At 41.2% G+C, this 8765-nt stretch overlaps 1 long non-coding RNA gene across 1 annotated transcript in view; it reads right to left on the reverse strand.

The window, feature by feature from the left end:
- The window catches only part of LOC145538051 (uncharacterized), a 67075-nt gene extending 58378 nt beyond the window's left edge, over nt 1–8697 (reverse strand). Inside the window, exons 1-2 of the long non-coding RNA XR_014076612.1 lie at nt 8367–8697; nt 6883–7010 (exon numbers count right to left, since the gene is read on the reverse strand). This is a non-coding gene — a long non-coding RNA (uncharacterized LOC145538051). The remainder of the gene's footprint in view (nt 1–6882; nt 7011–8366) is intronic.
- Nucleotides 8698–8765: the final 68 nt, after the last annotated feature.

Consider the following 8765-nt stretch of genomic DNA (forward strand, 5'->3'; position numbering starts at 1 on the left):
TTCAATTACCAAGTTTAAAAAGATGGGGGGGGCGGTAAATGCATAAGAAAATAAGAACATTTTAATTTTTTAAATTACCTGAAGAAGCAACAAGAGTTGAATCACAATACTTTAAACATCTTTACCTGTTCTATTTAAAATTCCAGGGAAGAAAGAGGGAATGAAGGAAAAAGAAATTAGGACTTGAATGGAAGGTAGGAGACCTGGATTCTGGTATTGGTTCTTCAGCTAATTCAATATATGATCTACTAAATCAAATGACATGATTAGCCCCAACTTCCTCATGTATAAAAAATGGGAATGGAACTAGATTATTTTTAAGCTCCCAACCATCACTAACATTTTAATTCCTTTATAAGTTTGTCATATACATGACTGTAATGGGATCTTATATTTTATTAGTAATGATTTTGCCATGGTCTTTCTGAGCCAAGAAAAGCTATATAAAGGAAGAGAGAGAAGAAACACATTTTTAAATTCTGGAGCCCTGGGGGATGGGGGATCTTTGTAAGTACCACCTCTACCAGTTAACTGAAAAGTTATAGACAAGTTTGTGGGAACTAGCACAAAAAAGATGCTTTGTAAACTAAATATGTAGTTTAATTTTAAGCTCTTTCTCACTCCATCTTACCTGATTTTTTGTTGTTGCATTTTGCATTTATCTCATGTCACTCAGAGCCATCAAAAGAACTCAGTTGTTTAAGTGAGATAAGCAGGTAAACCCAATAAATTTATTAAAATAATGCTGAAGTAGGTATTTACCAACTAAATGCTCTGAAAGGAAAGATGTTTTTAAAGTACGCTTATAACAAGTGATTCTGACCTAAAAGGAGTTGGTATAGGAGTTAAAACCAAGAAAAAAGGTTGGGGATTTTGGAAGGAATAGAAAGTGGGAAGCATGAGAAGGCTAAAATATGTAGAAATGTCATTAGAAGATGAATAACTCTATAAATAGCTGTCATGGATTTTACAGATCCATTTCTAAAGGTCTGCACTTTCTCATTTGCTTCCATTGGATTATGAAGTTTTAGGTCCCTAAGTGTTCGGTGATAGTAGGAACCAGCCGGTCAGGGAAGAGCTTAGTATCACCTGAACAAGTACAGTTGAGTTCAGTCATTCAGTCCTGTCCCACTCTTTTCGACCTCATGGACTGCAGCATGCCGGGCTTCCCTGTCCATCACCAACTCCCAGAGCTTGCTTAAACTCATATCCATCGAGTCAATGATACCATTCAAGCATCTCATCCTCTGTCCCCTTCCCCTCCTGCCTTCAATCTAGCATCAGGGTCTTTGCCAGTGAGTCAGTTCTTCACATCAGGTGGCCAAAGTATTGGAGCTTCAGCATCAATCCTTCCAATGAATATTCAGGATTGATTTCCTTTAGGATTGACTGGTTGGATCTCCTTGCAGTCCAAGGGACTCTCAAGAGACTTCTCCAACACCACAGTCCAAAAGCATCAATTCTTAGGCGTTCAGCTTTCTTTATAGTTCAATTCTCACATCCACACATGACTACTGAAAAAACCATAACTTTGACTAGGCAGATCTTTGTCAGCAAAGTAATATCTCTGCTTTTTAATACGCTGTCTAGGTTGGTCACAGCTTTTCTTCCAAGGAGTAAGCATCTTTTAATTTCATGGCTGCAATCACCATCTGCAGTGATTTTGGAGCCCAAGAAAATAAAGTCTGTCACCTTTTCCATTGTTTCCCCATCTATTTGCCATGAAGTGATGGGACCGGATGCCATGATCTTTGTTTTGAATATGTATGAGTCAGCCATTTCAGGAGGGCAGAGAATGAGATGAGAAGAAAGGAATAGAAGGAGAGGCATGTGGTGTTTTGTGGAAGATGGATCAGCGAGTAGCTCAACAGAATTAATCAAATCAAACCAAAACAAACTGTATATGATCTACACGCTGGTGGGGTTTGTGAAATATCTCCAGGCCTAAAATAATGGGAATCTGCTCATTCCCTACTGTCTGCATTTTCTATAAAGCTTTTCTCAGGATCAGCTTTTACAAACGGTGTGTATGTGTGTGTTAGTCCCTCAGTCATATCCAACTCTTTGCAACCCCATGGGCTGTAGCCTACCAGGCTCCTCACTCCATGGGATTCTCCAGACAAGAATCCTAGAGTGGCTTGCCATTTCGTTCTTCAGGGTATCTTTCCAACACAGGAATCAAACCCAGGTCTCCCGCATTGGTAGATGGATTCTTTACCATCTAAGCCACCAGGGTAGGAGTCCTTTTTACTTTATGGAAATAACTTGTATATATATCACCCCTTTGTTAATTATGTAATATAGGAAATTTTGCTTTGAAGCCAGTACTACTGATTAAATAACACATAACTGGCATGGATTACATATTAAGCACAGTAATATAAATCATATATTTCCCAACTGAGCACCCCAATTCTGATTTTCTGATTTGAAGTTTTAAATCAGTATAAACAAAATATTTTTCTGGGGGTAAAAAAAAATGGAAAGAAAAGTACAAAGATGATACAATGACTGTCTCACAGACATCTACATTTTCTTTGAAGTTTACAAAGAACCCCAAACACCTGTTAATCCCTTTCCCATTCAGAGGCCCCTGACATTAGACCTCCATTAGATCTATACAGTCAGTGCTGGCACATAAAATGTTTTACTACAGAGTTAAGGTGAAAACTTTTAAGACCAATTACAGTAATTAAAACATGCCTCATTTCCGTTTCAAATTTGGCCTTCTCTCAAAATGCATAATCTGTTTTCTCTTTGGAATACTCTATATTCTGACAGGATTGGAGCTACTTCCTTTGAACTCTTTTCTTGTGTGACCTCTGGGTCATTTTAACCAAACTCCACTCTACTTCCCTATCCCATCACAAATTTCTTCATCCCTTTGTTTTAGTTGAAAACTGCATTTCACTGAGAATTCCACTTTCTTCTGACAAGATAAAAGGTGTGGCTAAGAGTGGGAGTCAGAACCAGTCATGAGTGTCTGCTGTTTGAGTGGTTTTCAATATAGCCCTAAACCAGATAGGTAAAAATTATCCATTGTTCTTCAGTTTTCACTCATCTCTTAATATAAATAATTGCATTTTGTTTTCTTTATCAGATTAAGCTATAAATAATTTTAGTATGTGTCATTACATATTTAATAATATGTTTATAAGAGATAACATAAAGACATAAAATAGTAAGCACTTTTTCTATTAACAAAGCCACAGGTAGGTCACCAGATTATCGATAATACACAGAGTTTTCTTCTGTGAATTCTGGGAAATTGGATTCTCATTCTGTCTGTGGGTTATGAGTTACTAAACTCTATCACCTTTCCTAGGACACAAAAGTAAGTACCCTGTACAGTCTTCTGTATCTGCTTCCAACATGCCAATTTAGAATTATAAGCTATAACCTTGCCTAAAATATTTTGTCATACTCTACTACTCTCTCACCTCTGGTCTGCCTTTGATAGTTAGAGATATTATATATGGATCTACTCCAGAGCCTCAGGAGCCTTTTGATCTGTTTAAATTCCATCTTGAACAGAAGAATATGCCATCCCCTTTCTAGGGAAAAATTACATGACATTTCATTTTACATGTGCCCCAGGTATCTGTATAAATGACAGTGCTTTCCCCACCAGTCATTTGAGATCAACAGGTAGGGAAGTAATTCTCAACCCTGGCTCTCAATCATTTATGTTCCAAATTTTGAAGTCACTGACCACTTCAGGACTACAAAATTAGAATCTCTAGTTTTGAAGATGAAAATTTCTGTAGTTGTTATTTTAAAATTCTGGTTCATAGTAAACTTTCAAACAGTACAGAAAATAAACAGAATTAAGTAAATACCTCCTGAAACTTCCCTACTCACCATTCTCACTATCCAGGAGTAACTACTTTTTTTTTTAACTAATCAACTTTCCAGAAATATAAGTACATATAATTGTAAACACTCCTTCCCAATACACACATTTAGAAAACCATTCTGCAACTTGTTTTTTTTGGTAGTAGATCTTTGACAACCTACATTAGGAAATAAAGATGCATTTCATTTTTTGTATAGTTGCATAGTTTATATATTATAGATAAACCCAAATTTTTTAAAATCAGTTTCTTATCGACAAACATGTAAATTGTTTCTCTTTTTTGCTACTACATATGATGCTACAAAGAACTTTTTTTAATCCCTATATGAGCAATCTGTAGCAATTTATAGAAATGACATTGCTAAGGTTAAGGGTACATCTCTCTTTTTCCTCTCACACACACAAACACACACGCATACAGTGTATGTCTGCACATATTTGTGTATAGAATCTTTCCATACTTATGTTTGTATATATATGTGTATGTGTATATCTTCAATAATATATACACATATATATGCATATATACTTCTCATACTTAAATGAGTTATAGGAGTAGAATTGCTAAGTCAAAGGGAAGACATGTATACATACATATGTAATATGTATTTCTTTCATACACATATAAACCCTACACAAATAGTATACATATTTCCATACCTATATTTATGTATGTGTATATGTGCATACATAAACTCAGTGGGATGGCTGAGCCAAAGGGTATGTATATGTATGTAGTTTTAATAGATACTATAAAGTTGCCTTCCAAAATGAATGTACCAAGTTACAATAGTATGTAAGGATGATTATTTTCTGACAACTTTCCCAATGTTATCACTCTTTTTATTTCTGCCATACCTATAGGTATATGTCAGTGTTTTTGTTACATTTCTTTACTAATCAGTAAAGTTAAATATATTTTCATATTTTTTTTACCATTTGACTATTTTAATATCTTCTATTCTAAACTGCCCATTATATTATTTGCTACCATTCTTACTGGGTTATTTTTCTAACTCACTTATGTATTCATATATTCTAAGAGTTAATCTTTCATCATATATGTTCAAATAATAGTTTTAAAATCTTGCTTATAGTGTCCTGTGTCTTACACCTTTGGGATTTTTAGTTTGAGCATGTGCAATATTAGGAAAATTTCTCACAGAATTTTGACAATCAAGAGATACCTGAGGGAAAAAGCTAGTTGTCTCTAGGACATCATGGCTGGGGAGGTGGGTAGTAGAGTTGGATGGTACAGACAAGTCATTAGTAAAATGTCCACTCCTATCTCTGCCTGTGGGATGAATTTGCTTATCTAAAATAGAAATCATTTTTAAAAATAAAAAATCATTTTCCTCCATTCAAACACTCAGATCTGTGAAGTCCATTTTTATGCCAAAAATGACCCATCAATAGCTCACTTCCTGTTGATTCTAGCCTGTAGAACAACATAAAGGGCACAAGAACTTTAGTCCAAAGACTTTCTTAATGATTCCAGCCTTGGCACTTGCAGGTCATAAAGTACCCAAGATTTTAGTCCCTCTAGGCCTCAGTTTTCTCACCTGTAAGATAGGGTAGTAATCCCAAATTCAAAGGCCCACAGTGAGGATAAAATAAGTAAAAGAAGCCAAAGTGTATACAAATAACACTGCCCAGCTCTTGGTCATACTGTTTTTGAAGAACACATAGCCAAAGTCACATGAAACGCCAAATGTCTTTGGAATGCCACAAATTAGTTGTGCTGGTAAAGATTCATCTTCATAATTATATTTTGCTTAGTCTAATATTAAAATTAGATGGAATTCCCCTGCATACCACAACTAAAAAAACACAGGTGTTGGGCAGCAAGGGAAAACCAAGATGGAATTTAAGTTTGAGTTTTTAATTTTATATTCATTGAACTGTTCATTCACTACAATATAGAGCTTATTGTATAGTCGTTTTATTCTGTGCTGTCATTCAAATGATATTCCTCTGAAGTGAGTAATTCCCCTTATCCCCAGAACAAGTTTAGGTGGAGAGGAAATGGTTATAGGTGAAGCTATACAGGCCAAATCAATGCAGACAGATCCCTGAATTTAAACTTGGGATCTGAAGTTAAAAACTTCATTTGGGAAACTGAAGCTCAGCAGACCTCTTTGGAATAATAGGATAATGTGAGGTTTAATTTTATGTGTCAGCTTGGCAAGGCTATGGTGTCCAACTGTTTGGTCAAACACCAGTTAAGATATTGCTATAAAGCTATTTTTAATATATAATAACATTTAAATCCATAGACTTTAAGTAAAGCAGATTATCCTCCATAACGTGTGTGGGCCTCATCCAGTTAGTTGAAGGCCTTAAATGAAAGAGAGGTTGCCCAAAGAAGAAAGAATTCAGTGTCCAGGCTGCTGTCTTCTGGCTCAAAACTGCAACATCAACTCTTTCTGGGTCTCCAGCCTGCCTATTTGTCAGGCAGATTTCAAGTTTTGCCAGCCCCACAACTGAGGTAAGCCAATTCCTTAAAATAAATCATAGAAACACACACATGTGCTTCTGTCTCTCTAGAGAACCATATTAATTTCAAGAAATGATAATACAGAAATGTGTAATACAAGTCTTCTCATCCTCACCCACCATAGTATACTGCCCCAGCTAATAACACTACCTGGGTTCACTCTTTCATCTCTCCAAGGTTCTTAAATGATACTAAGCTGCAATTGGGCAGTACTTCTCCTCCAGGATTCTTTCTCTTATACTTCGTCTTCTAAAGTACCCCTCCTCTGTTTGCCATAAAACGAAATTCCCTCATTATAATTGTAAGTTTTTACAAGCCCATCTCTCCTATGAAGTTTTTTTTTGGTGGGGGGAGTGAAGGAGGGGATCATGGGCATAGTGCAAAACAGAGCAAGATCCGCCTTCCATGGAGGTTGCATACTAATTACTGAGAGGCAAATAATTACTTATGATAACTTCTGTAGGGTAAGGGCGTTAAGGGAAAAAAAAAAAATACAGTGCCTAGAGGAAGAGTCTCTGAGGGCGGATACCTGAGAAGAGACCTGAAGAAGAATGAGCGAGCCTTGTGAAGAGCGAGGAAGCACATTCATTCTGTCACATAAGAGTGGCAAGCAGCCTCAGCATGGAGCCTGGATGGTCAGGAAAGTCTGAGGGATTCCTACAGGAGAGAGGAGAGGTGCATTTGTAATTTATTTAGAGTGCCTATTTGAGCCTGGGGCTTCCCTGGTGGCTCAATCCTCAAGAATCCTCCTGCCAATGCAGGAGACGCAGGAGGCACCGGTTCGATCCCTGTGTCGGGAAGATCCCCTGAAGAAGGAAATAGTAACCCTCTACAGTATTCTTGCCTCGTAAATCCCATGGACAGAAGAGCTTGGCAGACTCCAGTCCACAGGGTGGCAAAGAGTCAGACGTGACTTAGCGACTAAACAAAAACATTTAAGCCTGGCGCCTGAGTCTCACTTCAACCGGCCAGTCAGGAGGCTGCGTCCTGTGCGGAAGTGAGGGATGGGGAGTGGAAGCAGCCCGAGTGCAGTTGGACCTGGCCTCACCGTTACAGTACGGTGGCTCGCACCATCCGAGTCCCACTTGCCTCCTCCAGATAGTGAGGAGCTCCGCGTTCGCTCCAGAGGACCTATCGGCTGTCTCCCTAGGGATCCGCTTCGGCAGCTTGGCCACTAGGCTCGGGGACAAGCAAAAGAAGCCACTTCAATGTGGTCCACCTTTCAGGCTCCGAGGGCTGGGCCTAGTCCCACACCCTCTCTTCCAAGCCGAGCGGCCAGGCCGCGCCTCCAGCCCGTGAGGCTCTGGGCCGATCGAGACCGACTTCGGGGCCGAGGAGCTGGGCGCATCGGGTCAGCGCCGCCCGCCTGCAAGCGGCGTCCCGGGCTGGACCACTCGCCTTCGGGGAGCCGGCGAGCCCGCGTCAAAGCTCTTTCCAGCCCGGGAGCCGGGACCAGTCCGACTGCGCTCCAGAACCCGGCTCTTGAGTGTCCTCAGGCCGCCTCGGTGTCCTCGACTCAACCTCCCTCCCCGCTCCTTTATGCGGCTCTTTCCTTTCCTTCCCCCGCTTTCCTGTGCAGGGTGGACCACAGCAGCACAGGGAGGGGGGTGGGGGGGGTCCAGAAAGAAAGGATCAGTGATGTGGAAGAAAAGAGGGGGGAGGTAGGGAAGGAGGCGAGGAGAGAGAAGAGGGACCATGCTGGGGACTCCGGCAGCGACAGGGAAGAGTGTCCGAGCGCGGGGCGGGAGGAGGGTGGTAAGGCTGCGGGAGGAAGGACCGGTGGACGCAGGGACACCCGGAGAGCGGGGAGCAGCCGTGGGGGAGGGGAGCACGGCGGGAGGAGAAAAGAGGAAGAAGCGTTCAGATGCTTCGCCGAGCGGGATGTCAAAACCGAAAATAAAAATTGCTTGGTGAATGGACTCTTGGCCTAGCCCAGAACCCTCCGCAGCGCGTGGAGCTGGGATGGGAAGGGGCGCCCCGACCCAGCGGGAGTTGGGGTTCGGCTCCGCCTACCTGGTCCGGCGCGGGGCCCGCCGCTCCAGCGGCGCCAGCGCCACGCAGTGTCCAGATGTCGCAGCAGTTTCCTTTAATTCCGCTCGTTTCCCAAATCTAGAAGTGGAGCGTAGCGCCATTTCTTTCAAAAACTGACATCCAACCTCCTGAATGGCGGATAGAGCCAGGAGATGACTTTGCGTTTTTTTTTTTCTTTTTCCTTTCTTTTTGTTTTTTAAATAATCCGGTTTGAAGAAAGGGAGGACCCCCCTCCCCAGCGAGGGGCGCGAGGAATAAAGGAAGGGGGACAGGGAAGCAGGGACGCGAGCGGGACCGCGGCGGTTCCTGATATGGCCGGGTCAGGTGACGGATGTGGCGAGGGGGGCGGGCTGCCTGGAGATGCGTTGTGGCGTCAGGACC

Source organism: Giraffa tippelskirchi, chromosome 1 (genome assembly GCF_054371585.1).
Source record: "Giraffa tippelskirchi isolate mGirTip1 chromosome 1, T2T-mGirTip1v1.2.pri, whole genome shotgun sequence".
Taxonomy (NCBI): Eukaryota; Metazoa; Chordata; class Mammalia; order Artiodactyla; family Giraffidae; genus Giraffa; species Giraffa tippelskirchi.